The sequence below is a fragment of the Vicugna pacos genome, chromosome 6 (assembly GCF_048564905.1).
Source record: "Vicugna pacos chromosome 6, VicPac4, whole genome shotgun sequence".
Taxonomy (NCBI): Eukaryota; Metazoa; Chordata; class Mammalia; order Artiodactyla; family Camelidae; genus Vicugna; species Vicugna pacos.
In genome coordinates this window covers 306,946-326,290 of record NC_132992.1, presented here as the reverse complement: position 1 = coordinate 326,290, position 19,345 = coordinate 306,946, and the positions used below count along the sequence as shown (strand labels likewise).

At 50.7% G+C, this 19,345-nt stretch overlaps 1 long non-coding RNA gene across 1 annotated transcript; it reads right to left on the bottom strand.

The window, feature by feature from the left end:
- Positions 1-381: 381 nt before the first annotated feature.
- LOC140696745 (uncharacterized) lies at positions 382-4,780 on the bottom strand. Its single transcript, XR_012073222.1, has 3 exons — positions 4,549-4,780; positions 1,312-1,441; positions 382-459 (listed from the first exon to the last, which is right to left on the bottom strand). It is a non-coding gene; the product is annotated as an uncharacterized lncRNA (long non-coding RNA).
- Between the last annotated feature and the right edge of the window lie 14,565 nt (positions 4,781-19,345).

Here is a 19,345-nt window from a genome sequence, read left to right as displayed (position 1 = left end):
AAGAGAGTGCTGACTGTGATTGCAGAGCTGGAAGTTGGGGAAGTGGAAGTAAGAGGAACGTGGACAGGCAGGAAAGCAGAGGAGTCAGCGCTTAATGCCCCAGTGAGGGTGAAAGAGGGCCAGGGAGGCTGGTGGAGAAGCAGCCGGACGGCTAGAGGTGGGCACTTCAAGGAGAGAGGCTTGAACCTGTAAGGAGATAAGCCCTGGTATGAGCCTGGGGATAGGGTGAATGGGGGGTGGCTGGCTCAGGCTGACGGAGAAGAAGACCCTAAAATGATCATACTGGGTGGTGGAGGGAGAATCAACTTTGATGTTTTGATGGTAGGAGGTGAGGCAATACAGAGCTGGTGGTCCAGGTACTCCTGACTGAGGCAGATGAGCAGGGAGGCCAGGGTGGCAGGCACTGCTAGGAAAGGATCTGGGTTTTCCAGGTGCTCCCAAGAGAGGAAGAGCAATGATCTGAAGGTGGAAAGTGAGCACAAGGAGGTCAACCGAAGCTCCTGATCAAAAGGAGGGTGTGAGGGGGCAAAGTGTCAACTCCAGAGATGGTTACCCAGGAAGCAGGGACCACGTGTGAAGTGAAGGGACACTCAGAAAAGAGAGGGAGGAAAGTCTTCTGGGTGTAGGGGGAAGAGAGGCCCCAGGACAATGGAGCACAGAGGCACAGTGATGAGGATGGACTGGCTCTATGGTGACACTGAAGGGTTGGCTGGATCTTTGTCCTGAGGGCTTAGTTTGGGGGGACTACTGGCCTCATGAGGACTCCCCTCTCAGCAGCCTTCACAGAGGCTCTCGCTACTGAGAGCTGTGTGGCCACCACAGTTCCCGGAGGGGCTCTGCCTCCATCTTCTCTTATCAGACTTTCCTGCCCAGCCACTGACTGCTGGCGAGGGAGCCTGGGCCTCGCAACTGCTTCCCGTGGAGGGACACAGGCTCCTCGGAGAAGCAGGCTGATCTTACTTTTCTCCGTAACCCATGGCCTAGCAAAGGGCCAGCCCATGTGTGGGCCATGTAGGGGCTCGAATACTTACCGAACTAACTCAAAGCAGAATAATAGCATAGCTGGAGGAAGTGACCACTGAGCTCACAGAGTTCACTGCCCACACCCCCATTCTACAGATGAGGAAACAGAGACCAAGCGTTGAAGCAGCCTTGGCCAAGTTAACGCTGCTCTTAAATGCTGGCCTGTGTCGGGCATGCCAAGTGATGAGCTGCAGTGAAGGGGCTGAGAGGGGGCTCTGGGGCCAGACAGCTTGGGTTCAATTCCCAGCTCTGCCATTTATTAGCCGTGTGATTAATGAATGTCCTTACCTTTAAAGTGGAACTCATAGTGGTGCCTACTCATTGGATTTTCGTGAACACAGCGTTCCTGGAACAGCAGGACAGAGTTCTGTAAGGGTTTGCTGTTGCTTTGGTTACTATAATTATCACCAAGTGAACCCTGAAATGAAGAACAAAAGCAGCAAGAATTTTTATTTTAAAGGGTTTTAAAATCCTCTGATGAATGTTTCATTTCATCTATTCAAGTTTGCCTTTGACCCTTATTAACAACTACACAATGGATGACTTTTGAGACAATCTTGCTTCATGTCTTTTATTCTCACTTTCGACACAGGCTGCTTAACAGGCAGCAGTTCCTTTTCCAGGAAGAGGGACAAAAAGTTAAAAATGACTCAGTGCCTCTCGGTCCCCAGTGAGTTGGCTGTGACCTGTCAACCCAGCTTTGGGGAAGTGCCCGCTCCCCCTGGGCTTGCTGAGCCACCCCGCAGCCCCCAAGGGGCACCATACCCCCACACGAATCCAGTCTCTTGGTTCCTATCTTTGCTTCAGATCCCTCAAGGACTGCCCATGCTCCAGGGCCCCATCTGCCCCACCAACCTTGGCTGCTGGACTCCAGGACACTATCCTGGGTCTCAACCATCATCTGTTCCTATGACCACCCCACTACTCTACATTTTGTCCTTCAAATGTGGGCTCCTGTGTCTCGCCACAAAGCAGGGTTCTCCCTGTCCTCCACCTTGGGTAACTGCATTGTCCTGCACGGTGCCTAGCGAAACCATGTGGAGGCAGGAAGAATACAGAATAACAGGTGCTCAGAGGGGCTGACTTTCCCACTGCAGGGGCCCTGGAGAGCTTTCTCCCAGCTGGTTATTCACAGGCGCTGAAGCTGTGGAATCTCGATCTCACCAATTTAAAGGGCATCATCACTAATTAAAAAAGAAATCATTTCTTCAGTAGCAAAAGGAGAAAAGACTTTGTGTTCCCCGCCTCCAACTTTTTTCCTCCACCTTCAGATGTTTCTCATCCCTGGGCAAGGGTAGAAAGCAACTCACAGAATATTATTTTTCAATGTTTTTTCCCACTCTGAAGATTGCTTTCCCAGAACCGATGAAGGCTAGAATGGTTTACCTTTCCTGGACTGAGTATTCAGAGGCTTGGTGGGGAGGGGAGAGGGGGAGGGGAGATACTTCAGCAATATTGAACCTAACAGAGACATTAAAAGGTTCTACTCTAAACAGAAAGGAAGCAGGATGCTATAGAAACAGGACAACCATAGTTGGAAATGCAATAACGAGTTACAAGAGAATAAACATAAAGATGTAAAAATGAAAAAGGACATCAAAATAAAAAAAGGTGGGAATGGGAGAGGGGAGCAAGAAAATATAGATTTTTTTTCTTTCTTTTTTTTCTTCGTTATTCTTAGGATGTGTTGGAGCCTACGTGATTATCAGTCTAAAGGAAATAGATATAGTAATGGGTTGATATATTTGAAGAATAAGGTAACCAGAAATCAAAAGCATACAATAGAGTCTCAAAAAACACAAAAAGAAACAAAATCAAAATGGGTTAAAGACTTAAATATTAGACAAGACACTATAAACTTCTCACAAGGAAACATAGGGAAAACATTATTTGACACACATCTCAGCAATGTTTTCCTAGGGCAATCTAAGCAACCCAAGCAACAGAAATAAAAGCCAAAATAAATAAATGAGACCTAATTAAACTTAAAAACTTCTGCACAGCAATAGAAACCATAAGTAAAACAAAAAGACAACCTATGGAATGGGAGAAACTATTTGCAAAAGATGAGACTGACCATGGCTTAATTTCTAGACTATATAAATAGTTCATACAACTGAATAAGAAATAAATAAACAACCAAATCCAAAAATGGGCAGAACAACTAAACAAGCAATTCTCCAATGAAGACACACAAATGGCCAATAGACATATAAAAAATGCTCAATATCGCTCAATTATCAGAGAAATGCAGCTCAAAACTACAATGTTATCATCTCACACCAGTCAAAATGGCCATCATTCAAAAGTCCATAAACCATAAATGCTGGAGAGGTGTGGGAAAAGGAAATCCTCCTACATTGTTGGTGGGATTGTAGTTTGGTGCAGCCACTGTGGAAAACAGTATGGAGATTCCTCAAAAGACAAAAAAAAAAATCTTATCACCTAATCCAGCAATCCCACCCCTGGGCATATATACAGAGGGGACCTTAAATCCAAAAGATACCTGCACCTCAATGTTCACAGGAGCACTGTTTAAAATGGCCAAGATATAGAAGCAACCTAAACGTCCACTGGCAGATGACTGGATAAAGATGTGGTATTTAGATATAACAGAATATTACTCAGTCGTAACAAAGAAGGAAATAAGGCCATTCACAGCAACTTGGAGGGAACTGGAGATTATCTCACTAAGTGAAATAAGTCAGACACAGACAAGTATCATATAATATCATTTATATGAGGAATTTTAAAAAAATGATACAACTGAACTTATTTATAAAACAAAAACAGACTCACAGACTTATAAAGCAAACAGGAGTTTGGGATTAACAGATACAAATTAGTCTATGTAAAACAGACAAACGACAAGGATTCACTGTAGAACACAGGGAACAATATTCACTATCTTGCAAACTGTAATGGAAAAGAACCTGAAAAAGAAAAGACTATGCATATGTACAACTGAATCACTATGCTGTATACCTGAAACTAACAAAACAGCTGTATATCTGAAACTAACAAAACATTGTAAATCAACCACATTTCAATTAAAAAAAATTGATAAGCTCTAAATACCTTTATTCAAAGAAAATCTTGAAGTCTTCCCTCTTACAAAACTTAAAATATGTAGCTTGAGCAGGACCAAATTATACGGATGGACAGTTACATACCTTCTCCAGCATGTGGCCCATGCTACATACACATCGTGTTTTCCTACAGGTAAGAACAGCCCTGAGTGCAGAGGGAGCCAGTCCTTCTGGGACAAGGTGTGTGGCAGTGGCCTCCTTGTCACCGCTCCATCTCACCAGGAGGCCAGGGTTTTCAGAGGTGAGGGGACAGAGAGCTCATACACTTCAAATTGATTTCCCAAAAAAACTATGGAAAAACCAAATTCACCTGCAGTGTGGGAAATATGAGCAAGGCCCCTAAGCAGACTGACAAGCCCAAAGTAAGATGGCCCAATGTTCAGATCGGAACCAGAACAACGACCACCTGGCCCCAGTTAAATGACCACCGCCTCACCTGCAATGAACTGCTTGTACTCAATGTCAGGGATGTTTCTGTTGAGACTTGGGAGGTCAAAGGAGTCGGACCAGGGAATCCAGACCTGGTTGATGTCGGGGCTCTGCCAGTGGTAGAGGTGGCCCCAGTACCGGCTCCTCCATCATCAGCAGGGTCTTCAGGAGGAAGGCAATGTGGATGCAGATGTTCGTACGGAGGCTGAAGCCCTCTGGAAGGTTGAAGTCACACAGAAGGTACCTGGCAGGGAGCAAAGGAGAGCGGGTCTTCAGGGCCAGGCCTTTTCACAGGAATCCCGGCTTAGATAGAACAGATACAATGGGAATCCCTGCACAGCCCATGGCCTAGACTCCAGACACATTCAGCAGCTTCTGGTTTGTAAAGTGGAGGCACTGCCCGCCCATTTCCATGTGGCCAATTACTTCAAGTCCGGGAGCAGTTGTGGAAGACATCTTGGCGTCTGTCTAACACCACTAAGCACCTGACTATCACCTGAGCACCCGTTCTACAGGGGCTCTTAAACTTCTTGTTCTACAGAACCCTATACACTCTTAACAATTACTGAGAACCCCAAAAGGCTGCTATTTATGTGAGTTAAATCTATCAATATTTCCTGTGTTAGAAGTTGAATAAGAAGTTAGAAAAAGTGCATGAATTCACTTAAAAATATTAGTAGTCTGCTGTATGTTACCATTAATACTCTTAAACAAAATATAATTCTATTTTTCAAAACAAAAATCATTAGTGAGAAGAATAGCAGTGATTTTAATTTCTGCAAATCTCTTTTGGACTGGTGAGAGCTGAATTCTCCTATCTGCCTCTGCATTCCCTGTTTTTTGATATCACAGGCCAAGTTTTCCCTGGAAAACCCCACAGGGACTCGGGAGAGCAAGAGTGTGCAAAAGGCAGGTGACATCCCGGCGTTTCTATGAAAATGGTCCTGCACTTCAGGGGCCTTGGATACACTTTGATAACTGCTGCCTTATCCTAGGTGAGACTCTTCTACACTAGAGCCAGGCAAGGGTCCTGGATTCTGTAATGAGTTACCGCCACCACACCCCTCCCTTCTCTGTGTGTTTCTCACAGCCTCCATTACTGCAGATGAGGATGTAATCCTCAGCCAGGGCCTCTAATCCCATAAGACTGCTAACTTCAAGAGAGAGGGTCCCATCTACCATCCCTACACCCCGCATAGTTTATTTTGAGTTAAGCCCTAGATAACTGCTTATCGGCACTGACCCTTGTGTCTTATTCCTGAGGTTGACTGAAGGAACCAACATCTGGAATGAACTGAAATTTCCCTGCAGATAAACAAGGCTGATAAACCACCCCATTCCAACATCTGATTCTGGGGCTCTTCAAAACCCGGGTAAGGCCCCGCTTCATCTAAGATGGGTTCTCTGCCTGCCCTTCCCGGGGGGTTCTGGGAGGCCGCGGCCACCAAGGGAGACCCAGACTCGTGGCCCCAGCCCCAGGGCCTGAGGGGGAGGAAAGCTTGAGGCTGTGCCCAAGCCCTGCACCGCCCCGCCCCAAAACGCTCCCCGGCACCATAGCCCTCCCCGGCCACCACCCCAACCCAGATCCCACCACGGTTCATGTCCACCGGCCCCGCCGACGAGGCGGACGTACGTTTACATTCTGTGGGACGCCGCCCCAGACAGGATGTCGGCCGCCTACTGACCAGGTCAGAACTAGTCGCCCGGCCAAGCAAGCCGCCAAGCCCAGCAGCAAGCACCGCCATGGTCCCTGGCAGCTACACACTTCCGGAGCCCGCTCCCCGCCCCAGAAGCGCACTGTGGCCCGTGCGGAGCGCGGCGCCTGTAACCATGGCAACGCCGCAGGGCCCTCCCCTATCGCTTGCGTCGTGCGTCCTCCCGAGTCTAGATGTGCGAGGGCAGAACTTGTGAAGCCAATGGGAGCCAGAGCACGGCCAGCACGGGGGTGGGGGGAGGCTTATGGGACAGCTGGGCGGGGCCGGGGAGGGCGGGGCCGCGCGGACATCCTCACCTGCAGGTGGCGCCGGCCGGAGGCTGGGGCGGTGCTGCCACCAGTGGGCGGGGCAAGGGGCAGCGATGCAGCGGGGCAGATGGGCAGCGGGGCAGCGGGGCAGCCGGGCAGCGGGGCAGGGGTACCCTCACCTGTCTGTGTGTGGTGATTAGCCTGGGCTCCGAGGCCTCCCCTTGCACCGGATGTGGACCCAGGCTGCCAGTGGGCAAGATAGAGGACTGAGCCCAGGCACGCACGGCTGGCCAGTTAAGGCACCTGAAATGCAGATCTGCCAGGCCCGCTGCCGGCCTTGAATACGCGCTGCTAGGCAGTTTCCATGAAGAAGGGATCTGTCATAAGAGGGGAGGTAGGGCTGGGGTGCCAGATGCCGGATTGGGTGCAGTCTCAGAGGAGAGACAAGGTGAGAGAGCGCAGAGGGGCGCCTGTGTTGGCTGGGCTAAGAGTTTGGGTTATAGGGTGGTGGTGGTGTGTGCCTTGCTCTGTGGTCTCCCCAAGAACCCTCACTCCAGAGCAAGGGGCTCTGCTCCCCCCACACGTCACTGCACTCCCTGCCTTCCCCAGCACCACCTGGGGTGTTGTCATGCCAGGGCAGGGAAGGCCCAGGGAAGGGGCTCAATCAGGGGGAGGGGCCACTCTGTAGGGATGCTGGACCTGACAGCGATGTGGTGCTTCGGAACTCCCCTGGGATGGGTTTCTAGCCAGTGGGATGGAAGGGCCTCTCCTTCCTGGGGTGCAGTTGGGGAAGCTAGATCCATCATGAATGTCAGCCCTGAAAATGGAGGCTGCACTACATCCATTCCTGGAAAGAAAAATCAGGCCCCTCTGGCCAAGTTGACTCAGAAAGTCATTCAGCAATGTTCGGGGTCCCCAGTTTAGGCTTTCAATTAGAGTTGAGTGGCTCAGGAGGCCAGAACCCTGTCCGTGGCTCCAAGAGTAGGCTTTCTGCTGGGGGACAGGATCCTCACAAACACCTGTGTCTTTGTGGGTCACTCCCCTCTGACAAGCTTGGAGGCAGGGTGCAGTTGTGGGAAATCGTGTTTCCATGAGGAGAGGGCCACCAAGTGGTGGGGGCACAGGAGACAGAAAGAGTCCGCAGCCTTTCTGGAATCAAAAAACTAGCAAATGTGGAAAAGTGCATAATTTGTTTTATTGAACAGGCTGCTTATGTACGTCTGGAGGGCCAGGTTCAAGGACTCTGCATCCCTCCCGGACAATAGCCTCAAGAGTAAAGCAGACAAAGTAGGAGGAGATGTGGGGTTTCTCCCAGGAATGAGGCAGAACAGGGATTTCGGCAGATTTGCAAGGAGAGCCCGACCACTGAGCACGGGGTTACAACCCCACGTGACCCTTGTCGTGTTTGGGCTATGTGTCTGGCCTGATCATGTATTATTCCAGGTGAGTTCCAGAAACTTAGAGAGTAGAGTTAGAGGGGCTGAGCTTGGAACCCGGTGTGGAGACAGGGGGTCCATTATCCTGAGTCCCCTCAGCCTAATCACTGTAGCTGAGTTCCAACACCACCCAGGCCCCCAGGGTGGCCGTGGAGGGAGAGCAAGCCTGGCAGGTGACCCAGGGGTCCCACTGCTCTTCCCCTCCCTTATCTTTGTTCCCTTTCTCCCCGGAAGGTGTGATTGTCTCACGTCATGGTGACAAGCCATCTCTCTTCTCTGTCAGGTGGGGTCCCCACCCCCACTCAGCCTTCTCTCTGCATGGATGCTGAAGGACCAGGCTCACTTGAAGTTCTGAGCTTGAGCAGTAAGTTGGAAACAAAGAAACCAATGGAAACAAAGAAACAAGTCATTGTGGCAAAGCTCCCCACCACAGAGAAGCTGCCCTGAGTGGAAGGGAGGGTGTCGGCATGCCCATTTGTTTCCTGTCTCCCAGTGCTCTTCATTTTCTTATTGCAGACCTGCATGGTTACAACAAAATGATCTGCAAAACTGAAAATATTTACTCTCTGGGTTTTACAGAACAGGCTGACCAGCCTCTGCTTCCCATACCGGTCAAGTGATTGGAGTACCTTTCCAGTTGGCAAACATCTGGGTAGGCCCAGGTTTACAAAATTCTTTAAGAGTAGTTACGGAGTTTTGCTTCTAAACATTTTTTACTGCTGTATACTTCTGAGCTGAGGTTGTGCTGTGTAATTCTTAGCCGGGATTTTCTTAAACTGTTTCTCGTTTCTTATACCAGACACCCCTAAATTCCAAGGGGAATGGGATGTTAAGGAAGCCATGGAGTTTAAGAAAAAGTTACAGATTTAATTTCCACATAAGCATTAATGTATCTCTATCCTAGGCAGTATCGGTTCTGCGGTATTGATAGGGGAACTAAATAGCAAGCAAATTTATAGAAAATAGTGGGTCATTGGGTACACAAGTTCTTCTTTTCAACATTTTTGTAATGTTTACAGTTTAAGATGACCATTCCTGAGAAACAGGCAGCCTCTTAGAATGAAATAGCATTTTCCCTGAACCATATTCAATTTTTATTTTGTAGACAGCAGGAAGGGCAATCACACATCCAACACTTGGGGACCTCAAAGATAAAATGTAACTTTCTAAGAGCACACTCCCCCCGTCTCCCCCTGCTCTTTTCACTATCCCATTGTCCCTGAAGGCTCTTTCTTAACTCCTGCTCCTGACTCTAGTAGCTCTTCCTCCTCGTTCCTCAGCTGGTAAGTTTACTTTTCTACTTTGACCAAGCAAACTGAAGCCAACAGAAGGGAACTTTCACCAGCAACTCCCAGCACATCCTCTCGCCTTCTGATGTCTGTGACCTCACTCTTGCTGCCCCACCGCTTATTACAGGTGACATCGAAAGCCAGATCATCCAAAAGTCTCCATGGGTGCCATCCATCCAATCTTCTCCAGGCTGTCACTCCCACATCCATCCTCTCAGTCACTATCTCATCTATTTTGTTCTCCTGCTAGTTGTCTCCTATCAGTATATAAAAGTTCATCCTCTTAAAAGAAAGAAACAGCACTCCTTGACCCTAATTCGCCCCCACCAATTGCGACCCCATGTCTTTGCAGCAAATCTTTAATGAGTAGTTTAAACTCAATGTCTGCATATTCTCTTGAGCCATCCAATTTTGCACCCACTCTGGCTGTTCCCCTGATCCCTTGCTCTATGGAAACTGCTCTGTCAAGGCCATCAGTGACCCCACGTTGCTAAATATAGTGGTCAGTTTTTAGTCTTCATCATGCGTGGCCCTTTGGCGGCATTTGACCCAGCTCTTCCATCACTCCTCCCCCGTGTTCCTGCTTTACTTGGCCTCCAGCCCATCGCTATGCTTTCGATCCACTGGCTGGTCTTTTGCCAAAGTCTCCTCTTTTTTCCAAACATTTAATGCGAATGTGTCCCGGAGTTGGGTCCTGCAATACCTTTGGTGGAAGCAACCAGAATTGGAAATTGACATGTCCTCAATGTCTCGATTTGTCCAAAACTCCCTGATTGGCCTTTTCCATTTGGAACTCTCTCCCTGATACTCATATTCTTTTTCTTTCATTCATCTTGCTTTCACATTCATACATGTGTTCTACTGTGTAAATTACTTTTCCAAATTTTGAATCAGTCCATACATACCATGTAAAATGCTCAGATCTCTATTATTTCCAATAAGATGCTCATTCTACCTTAGAACCTTTCTGCATTTCTGTATTTATATTAATAAAGTGAATAGTATTTCTACAAGCCCCATAGTTAAACAGTGTGTTTGGGGCTGTTATGTAACATGAAATAATGATACATCAACATAGTCCTTTTTCATTTAATTTTATGTAGCACCAAGATGAGGTTTTTGCACTGAAGACTGGTTTTATTGAAATTTTACCTATGTTATGGACAGTCAGTTTATGTGAAAGCCCTCATTTCTCCCCTTTTCTGATATATTTTCCATTTGGCTATTATAACATATAACTTGGCATGAATAAAATTCCATATTCATTCACATAATAAAATTAATACATTTAAATTATATTTTTAAAGTTAAAAAGAAAGAAAAAAAAACCCAGACTCCTCTACCTATTAGGAATTTTGGTAGCAATATCTTATAGACTCCTTAACCATGACATTGAAGAACTGAGCTGATTCTAGCCCCTTTCCACCTGCTCAACCCCATCTTGTCCTATCCCCTGTGGATGGAGAGGACATCCATCCCATTTTCCAGGTCCAGATGTTGGAACCATGTTCTTTCTCTCTCTTTCTCTTAAACACACACACACACACAGCAAATCCATCTTGTTAGAAAATTCTGGCTACTCTGTCTTCATTAACCACCTACTCCCTGTTCCCCACCCTCCTAGGAGCCACCTTCAGCCCCTTCTTGGACACCAAATAGCCTCCTTCTTCCATCTTTGCTTTTCTACAATCTCATCCACACAGAGTCAGAGGGAGCCTATAAAAGCATACATTGAGGGGGTGGGTGTAGCTCAGTGATAGAGCCCATGCTTAGCATGCATGAGATCCTGGGTTCAAACCACAGCACCTTCATGAAAATAAATAAATTAACCTCCCCCCAAAAAAACCAAAACACAAGCATAAATTGGACATCACCCATCCCATCAAAACTCACTAAAAGGGTCACCATTTCATTAGGATCCAAAGTCGTCCCGGCGTGCTCTGCCTCTCCGCCCACACTCTCCCCCTCAGTCTGGGGGCCTCTGGCTCCGGCTCTTCCTTCTTCCTCCGGATCTATGCTGCTTCAAGTTCATTACTCCGTGAGATCTGCCAGGATTGCCTTGTTCCCTCCTGTCTGCCTCGCACCCCACCGCCATCACCTGAGTTTGCTCATATCACTCGTATTTTTCCCCAAGCTCTTGCTACCCCCAACATGCTGCCTGTTTCCTCTGCTAAAACTCTGAGCCCCCAGTGATGGGGAGTGGTGTCTATTTTGTTGTATAATAAAGCCCAAGAGCCTTGGGAACGGTCTAGTTACTAGATTCCCTTATGTAGTAGGAGCTTACACAGATTTGCTGAATGAATGCTGAGGTCCTGGTCCAATCCGATGGAGCACTTCTGTATCCTGCTCAAAGAATAACTCTCCTTTCCCCCTGAGAGGGGGTGACCACTTCCTTGGTGATCAAAGGCAAGGTCTATTTTCTTTATGCTGTTAACCTTAGGCGGGGAGACTGGGGGATCTTCATTTATATTTTAAAATTTGATTCACTCTGTAGTTTGTCTTCTGTCTATGTATTCTTTTGAGAAACCGTTTATGAGTGATCATTCTTCCATCAGATTGAACAGGATCCAGGGGGAATTACCAAATCTGTTCCATCGGACATCCTGTGTGTCATGTCCTGTGACCCAGTGGATGCTCAGCACATAAGTGAACCGACAGGAGTGAGTGAAGAGATGGGAGCATCTCATTATTGTGTTGGCTGCACTCTGTCTGATGCCTTGAGATTTGGGAGTTTACAAGTGAGGAGGATAGAGGTCAGGTCCTCTGTGATCTTCCTGAGTGCCCTGGCCTTACCCATTCCCCCAGCCCCCTCTGGGCAGCCAAGGCCAGGAGCTGGGCTACCGGCGATTGTGCTGATCATTAATCCACCTCACCCAAAGTCCGGGGGTAGGAGCGGCCAGCACAACTGGTTATAGACCCTAGAGTCAGGTCCTTGGAGGAATTCCTCACTGAATGATGTTTTGGACCTTTTATTTTTCTCTATAGCCTTCAGCTGAAGAAACAGATTGCCTTAGATACATGAAAGTTGAGGACACCTACTATCCCCATCGAGCCCTGGTGCGGCTGGGAGTGTGCTGTTTGTACAGCCGGTGGGCTCATGTTGCTTTGGGCATCCCTGTGCCTGAATTCCTGCAGTACACTCGGTGGTAAGGATGGGGGTGCCTGGCAGGGAGGGAAGCAGGTCGGGAGACTGCACAGCTGGGGTGATGTTAACCTGGGGTGAGCGGGAACCTGCTGATGCATGGCATCTCAGTGTAGGGAACTCTCCACACTCAGAGGGGTTCCCACTCCCGCCGGGGCCCTTTGATCAGGGTGTTGGGCTGTCAGCACAGCAGGGTCCCTGTGAGGATCATGGTGCCTTCAGGCAGTGGGAAGTGAGGGGTCAGTGGCACCTAATGTGTTTCCTAATCTGCAAAACTGGAATGATGTTAACCATCCCGCAGGTTCGTTGATGGGCTGGGACACACTAGACAACCAGGAGCTAGAATTCCTTTGTCCGGATTGTTTTCCTTCCTTCCCACTATTTGCTCTCACAAGCTCAGTCTCTCCGTCTCTCTCTCTTTCACTTGTAACTTTGTCTCCTGCTCTGGTTTCATTTGATTCCCACCCTCCTCCCAATCCCCAGATGAGTGAAATTAATTTCTGTGAGTCAGTTCCAAATTCCCGGGAAAGATGCTCTGTCCCATCTGGATTTGTTGTCCAACCAATCAGTCGCAGCCAGAGGAGAGAGTCCCTCTTTGACCAGTGCAGGGGCTCTGCCCAGCCACCCAGCCACCACTGTGGGAGCACATAGCTCTCCGAGGAGGAGGTACTGGCTGTGACTTGGTGTCACTAAGTGTGAATTTATGTCTCCACTTGCCCCACCTTCATCCTCCTAAACAAAGATGAAAATTAAACATTCCTGAGATTTGTGTCATGGAACACTCAGGGTGGGGGCTAAGAGGGCTGGATTCCCTGCTTAGGGTAAGGGGCTGCAGTGACTCCCCAACGAGAGCTTGTGAAGGGAACACCGCCAGCCCCACCGGACACTTATGGCGCTGAGTCTGCGTGACATTGAGCCAGGCTTCTGACCACAGCTCAGGGGTCTGGTCCGACTGGTTAGTCTCTGAAACCAACCAGCTTTGGATTCCTCAATCCCTCCATGAGGTTTTACCTGAAGCACCAACTTCTGTATCTCTGAAGACAGATGATGAGGACCCTTCACGTAAGGCATTTGCACAGCCCTGTGCGGGAATTTGTGCTGCACGGTCTGCCCGGCGAGCTGACCGAAGTTGGTATTTTACTGATCTTAGAAATAGTCTGGTTTCCTGATGCACTGTTTCACTTAACAAGCAACAGAAGCAACCTCTGTCTGATAAAAGCAAAAAGGGACTTAATGAAAAGATACTAGGAAGTTGCATGGAGTTGCCCAGACCACAGCCGACCCGGGGGCCGTAGGAGATGTTGGGGAGCCCTAGGAACCAGGCTGGGCAGGGTGTCACCGGGCCCCCTGCTGCCCCAACAGGGACCCCCCTCCTCCTGACCCTCCACCTCAATGCAGGTTCGTGTCCCGGCAGGGCCAGGTCACACTGAAGCCACCAGCACACACCTCAGTAGGGGAGTTGGCCCCGTCTCAGCTGAGGGCGTGCCTGGTGTGGGGAGAGGCCCAGTTAGAGGAAGGCGGTTCCCCTACTGTTCCGAGTTAAGGTGCAAGTCAGTGCCGGTCACTCAGGGGAGCCAGGGTGGTCTGACCTCATTTTGGTGACTATTCCGTCTGAGTTCACTTATTACTTTTTAGGTTGGAAGGCTCAAGAGGGAGAAAAATTGGAGGTTCTAGTACTTATTTTATATTTCCCATGTACCAGGTATAGTAAGCAAGCCACTTGGGACAAGGCCCAGAGCAACCACGTTAATAGGCCACGGAGCAAGTCGTGCAGTCAGGCCCCTGCAGCCCCGAAACCCATGTCCTCATCAGCTCCGTAGTTACCAGTGGATGTTGTAGGGATTTATGGGACTGTGTGCTCCTGTGGGGGCTGGGATGTGTGTGTTTAAATCCACATCTTCAGAAATTCGGCTAGAACCACAGCCACTGATTGTCTGCATGGAGGCAGAGGAGGGGAGGCTTGCAGACTCTAGTCCAGCTTGTGAGGAGCTCAGAAGTTGCTCCTTCTGTCCTTAAAATACCAGAGCTGAGGGAGCTGAAAACCCACTGCTCTTCTTAGATCCACAAGAAAACTGAGGGGGAAAGCTGCTCCCAACCCAGAGAGGCAGCCGGGCAGGCTTAGAAAATCACAGCTCCCAGGGCAGAACCGTCTTTTGTAAGAACCCCGGGGGCAGGCAGATTTGACAGGTCCCTGAGGCCAGCGGGAGGCTCAGCGTGGGGAAATCTGAGTGTGACAACTCCAGGGGGCCAGTCAGATGGGCCCCCTGCTCTTTCCATGCATTTTACCTCCAAGAAAGTGTCCTGTTCTCAGAATGAAGGTCAGAGGAAAATTCCTCATGCTTCCTGCCTGGAAAGGAGAAAATAACTCTATTGAAATACACCCAGAACATTCAGTTTCATTGGGGGTAGTTGTTTTTTGTTTGTTTTTTTAATGAAAAATTATTTTACCAGAGCCAAACCAACCTGGGAGAAGGGAAATCCCTTCTGTCTCACCCAAATTGGGGTGGGGGGAAAGAGACACACTTGTGGAGGTCACAGCTCAGGGCACAGGCTCAATGAGAACTAATCACAGGACTGCAGATGCCCTGCTCTGTCCCACTCCCCCAACACCTTACCTCCATGACAGTAGGGCCCCTGTGTAATAACAGGAATAAAACTAAAAGAAGTAAATGTCTCAGGAGTGTCTAGGGAAAATCCAAAGACAGCGGGGAGATGAAAACAAGGACACGCAGGCTGTTTTAGCCTCTCACACCAATAGCTGTAGCAAACTACACACAGCCCAGCCCCAGTAGATAAACAGACAACCTCACAGAAGAAATTATTTATTTTGGTTCTCTTACCCAGTGCATTCCATGGTGCATCCTCGCCTAGAATTGAGTGGAAGCAAGTCCATCTCAGAAGGGACATAACTGAAGAGGGATGGCTTCCCAGACTCTGATGGGCAGAGAGAGCACCAGCCTGGGTGAGAGCACGGTGAGGGGTGGGGTAGGGGGTGGGCTGCCTTCTTCCCCAAATAAGCAACCTTCCTGAGGCCAGCACAGTAGGAAGGAGGGCCATGGGGTGGAAGCAGACAGACTTCTTCCTGAGAACTGATGGGCTGCCTCAAAGGGACCATTCAGGTGCCCAAACTGGGCCCTGAGGGTGGGAGCCAGTCGGTCTGACTCAGAGCCCAGGACTGAGGTGGGTGCACAGCAGGCCGGTCTTACTTGGCCGGATCCATTTCACTTCTCCGAAGCCCTGTGTAAAACATGAAGCGTGGACGGCCTGGTGAGCACAGCTCTGCCCTCAAGACCTGTTTCAACTCCTCTCTTCCCGGAAAACAGCATCTCTAAGCCCGTCCTTGGTGACCTCACAGAGATCACCCAAGTGGGCCAGGCTAGTGACCGGGAACATGTACCTTCCTGCAGTCAACCCCTGACGTCCACTGATGCATCATATACTGGCAAAGAGTGAGTCCCTGTGCATTGGTCTAACAGCTGCCAAAGGCCCAAGAGGTGGTGTGTGGGACATGCAGGGGTGCAGGAGTGTAGGCAGTGCAAAAGTAACTGATGACAGGCGTGCAGGGGCTGTGGAGGGCGCAGGCAGTTCAGGGGATGCGGGAGTGGAGGGATGCAGAATTGCAGAGAGTAGCAGGGATGCAAATGTGCAGGGAGTGTAGGGATGCAGGGAGGTGCTCAGGAACGTGGCCAGGATTAGAAGTCAAGTGCACATCCTTGCAGTCAGCCTGACCCCGGGAGGCTAGTACAATGCTTTGGGGCAGCGGCGGCTGCGGCGGCGGCGGTGGTTGGGAGGCTGCCCGGGCAAGCCGGTCGATTTCTTCTCTTCCCTGCAGCCTGGCCTGGGGTGGGGCTTGGCCGCCAGAGATTCGCCGGATTTTGGGCTCCAGGTAAGCTTGCTCCTGGGAGGTGGGGCGGTTAGGTCAGGGGGCGGCGGCAGCGACAGAGGGGCGGAGCGGGGCTGCCCCTGGCGAACTGGTGGAATAGCTGCCTTGTCCCGGCTGCCGGGCCTGGGAGCGGCCTCTGCTCCCCCAGGTCGCCGGACACGCCTGTCTCACTCAGCTTGCTGAGTGGGGAGCGGAGGCGGTGTCGTTAAGCTGCGGGCCCCACGGGGGGAGGGGGGCTGCCGCGGGGTAGCCGGTCAATTAGCTCCGCTCTCCCCGGCGGCGGAGCCAGGGGCGGCTTCTTCTGCCCTAGAGGAGGGACGCGGGTCTCCAGGTGAGCTTGCTCCTGGGAGGCGGGGGCGGCGGCGGCAGGGGGAGGGGATGTGTTCCAGGGAGCTGCTCCATTTCTTCTCTCCCCCGCGGCCTGGCCTGGGGGCGACCTCTGCCGCCGGAGATTTGCCTGAGATCCAACTCCAGGTGAGCTTACTCCTGGGAGATGGGTGCGGTGCGGTCAGGGGGCCGGTAAGGTGGTGGTTGAGGGCATAGAGAGGCTGCCCCGGAGGAGCTTGTGGATTAGCTCCCTGTCTGCACTGCGTGGCCTGAAGGCGGCCTCTGCTGCGCCAGGTCCCGGGACACCCCTGTCCCACATTGTCTGCTGGGGGCGGGAGGCAGGGTAATAAGGGTGCAGGGGTGGCGGTTGTCGGGAGCCTGCAGCGGGGGAGTGGGCCCATTTGTTCCCATCTTCCCCGCGGCTTGTCCTGGGGGCGGCCGCTGTTGCCCTGGGTTACGAGACACGTGTATCCTAGTCGGCCTGACCCCGGGAGTTGGACTTGGTACGTTGGGGGTGGTGGCAGCAGCGGCAGGTTTTTCCGTGGAGCTTGTCCATTTGCTCCCACTTCCCCCCATGGTTTGCCCTGGGGTCGGTCCCTGTTGTCCCAAGTTCGCCGGACGTCCATCTCCAGGTCAGCCTGCTCCCTAGAGGAGGCCACTTTGAAGTCAGGGGCAAGAGTGGTGGCTGCTGCGGGGGTAGGGGCTGCCTTGGGGAGCTGGTGGATTGGCTCCCGTCTCCCTGATGGCCTGGTGTCGGAGTGGCCTCTCCTGCCCCAGATCACCAGACACACCTGTCCCACTCAGCCTGCTGGGGGAGGGGAGCCCTGGGCGGTGCCTTGAAGGTGCGTGGGTGGCGACGGCGGGGGTAGAAGACATGCAGCGCGGAGCCTGTCAATTTGCTCTCCTCTTCCCCGCGGCCAATCCTGGGGGCGTCCTCTGTTGCCCAAGAAGCCGGATGCCGGTCTCCAGGTCAGCTTGCTCCTGGGAGATGGGCTCGATGCGGTCGAGGGGCAGAGGCAGCTGCGACGTCCGGCTGCCCCGCCTAATGGGGCCACTTCTTCTCCTCTCCCCTGACCTGGCCTGGGGACGGCCTCTCCCGCGCAAGATTCGCCTGACACCCCACACCCGGTCTGGTTGCTCCTGGGAGGTGGGCGCGGTGAGATCAGGGGGTGGAGAGGACAGGGGGCTGCCCCTGGCAAGCTGGAGGATAAGCTCCCATCTCTCTGGAGGCCTGACGTGGGGGCGGCCTCTGCTGTCCCTCATTCCCAGGTCACACTTCTCCGGGTCATATTTCCCTGGGGTTGCAGTAGGGTGCGGGGGCATCGGTGTGTTGGCGGGGGTATGGAGCCTGCCGCTTGGGAGCTGGTGGTTTAGCTCCCATCTCTTCCGCAGCTTGGCCTGAGGGCAGCCTCTGTTGCACCAGGTCGCAAAGCAGTTTCCCTGACAGCTTAGCCACCGGAGGTAGGCAGGATGGGCTGATGGGGTTGAGGCAGCCGCCAAGGCAGCGATGGAGGGGGCTGTCCCTGGCCAGCTGGTCAATTTGTTCCCATCTCAACCTTTGCTGCCCCAGTTTCACAGAACTCCCTTCTCCAGTTTATTCTTCTCCTGGGAGGTGGGCGCAGTGCATGCAGCCCAAGGTCTGGGCTTTCCCCTGGGGAGGGGCAGAACTCTCTTTTTCTCCTTTGTCTTTATTCTTCAGCGAAGTGGTTACTGGACGCAATTCTTAACTCTGAGAATGTGTAGCCTGTGTTACGGAAGAGCTGCTGGACAGTGAGGTTTCTGGGTGGATTTTCACATCAGCTGATGCCCCAGGCAGGCAGGAAAGCTATTACTCAGAGCTTCTTAGTCTGGAGTTGGCTGTGGCCCCGCAATCCTCACCATGCTTTTTAAAAATGTGTTACTCCCCTCTTTTTCCTAGGTGACATTTTAGGTTATTGGGTCACAGATTACTGGCACACTCATCCGTGTTCTCAAACATCTTTTAAACATGGGTGAAGTGATAAGTAGGGGAAGATTTACTGAAAGGTAAGAATACTTAAATTCGCATTAAAGCTACATTCTGTCAATCTTTCTCAAATGATTTTTCTCTGATTCTAAATCCATGACCTAGTGAATGTTGTACTCCTGTGTAAATCATTGATCTTCACATCACATTTGTTGAGTGGTCAACGAGATTTGTTAATTAGATTATTCCTGAAAGGAAAAGTTCAGGCTTTTCAGAATTCCTTGCCTGATGTCACCCAGGCTGTCACAGTAGAAGACAGAGCTGATATAAAAATCCCTCAGCTGCCTGAACTGCAAAGCTTCTGGGATTACTGATCCCTGAAATGCAGGTGACTCTTGATGGTAATCTGGGGGATGGTTTATATGATCAGATTCTTCCAGTCCTATAAATGGGTTCCGTGGCCCCAGCCCCGGGAGAACTGGTCATAAGGGCCATATCGTGAGGGGTGGGATGGGAAGGCAAGGTGTAAGAGCTGGAATCACTGAGCTTCCACACTCACTAAACACAGACTCCAGAGCCTAATTGTTGTCAGATTCTGTTCTGGATTTGAGACTGTGTTCATACATGATTCTTGCCCTTCTGGAGTCACTGCCTGGGTGGAAGTAACCTTTACATAGATCTGTGGAGGATGACAATTAAGTAGATGGGCTGTTATGGTTCTCAGAGTGCCCAGGCTTGCTCTTCCAGGCACTCGTGGGACTAACGAGAGTCATGTTATTCACTCATTCACCGATTTATTACCCTTGAATTGATCACTCG